This window comes from Sinocyclocheilus anshuiensis, unplaced genomic scaffold (assembly GCF_001515605.1).
Source record: "Sinocyclocheilus anshuiensis isolate Anshui unplaced genomic scaffold, SAMN03320099.WGS_v1.1 scaffold1162, whole genome shotgun sequence".
NCBI classification, from domain to species: domain Eukaryota; kingdom Metazoa; phylum Chordata; class Actinopteri; order Cypriniformes; family Cyprinidae; genus Sinocyclocheilus; species Sinocyclocheilus anshuiensis.
In genome coordinates, this window is record NW_015540875.1 from 2,816,462 (window position 1) to 2,817,873 (window position 1,412).

The window sequence follows — 1,412 nt, forward strand, 5'->3', positions numbered from 1 at the left end:
AAAGAATTTCTTAATATGAAATTTGAATGGTATGACAATTAGAAATTAGACTGTACAGAAATTGAAATCTTCATGTAACGCTAATACACACTACATACACACAATGCTCATGTTGTTAACATTAACAATTTGAGAAAAAAAGTATAACAATAATAATAATTTGCACGGTTTGATGTGATATGAGCTAAGTGATCATTAGATTTAATCGCCATTGGTAGTGCGATTTATTGTAATGTTTTTTTCCTCAGTTGGTCAGAACAAAAGTGGCAGACTTGTTACTTGTTCAGATGACAATATCCGGTGAAAATTCTAATTTGGGTAGGTATTAAACAGTATTAAGTTGTTAATAAACTAAGACGTAGGCTAGAATCTGTGATTCCTAAGTACAGTACAACCACACCGGTGTGGTGACTGACAGCCACACATACACCTCAAATCATTAGATTCATCCGCGCTGGAGCAATGCCGGTGCACAACCCACGCAAAGACGATAATTCCGCAAATAGCTGCAATTGCAGGTTTTCAAACAGAGATGGCAACAAAGAGGCAAAACTTACAGACTGCAGCTTTAGGCCTGGGACACACTAGACGATTTTCAAATCTTAAACGATTTTAAAACCATGGGAGACCACAGACATGAAGACAGTTCAACCGATTTTTAGCCTTATAATCTCTGAACGCACACACTAGACGATTCGAGCAGATCGCGAGACCACACACTTGTCGATTGTAGGAACGATTTCACCGTGACACATGATCTCACAGACATTCGCAAGATCAAATTGACTAGAGAAGAAAAACAAATAGAGGACAATCAATGTTGTCAGCAATGAAATCCAAGAGCTTTCTGACCCTGCATAGACAACGCAACCACCATGTTCAAGGCCTAGAAAGGTAGTAAGGACATCGTTAAACTATTCCATGTGACATCAGTGGTTCAACCATAATTTTATGAAGCTACGAGAATACTTTTTGTGCGAAAAGAAAACAAAAATGACACATTTATTCAACAGTTTCTTCTGAGTTTCCTGTCAGTCTTTGACGTGTGCTCAGGACAGTAGCATGCATGCGTGTGGTGCATGACGTGGAACCCGAATGCACTGCGCCTTGTTTACAAACAGAGGAATGCACTCACATGTATTATGGTACTGTTGTGAACGCGCGTCGAAGACATGAAGACTTGTTTTCTTTGTGCACAAAAAGTATTCTCATAGCTTCATAAAATTACAGGTGAACCACTTATGTCACATGGACTATTTTAATGATGTCTTTACTACCTTTCTGGGCCTTGAACGTGGTAGTTGCGTTGCTGTCCAAGCAGGGTCAGAAAGCTCTTGGATTCCATCAAAAATATCTTAATTTGTGTTCCGAAGATGAACAAAGGTCTTACGGGTTTGGAACGACATGAGGGT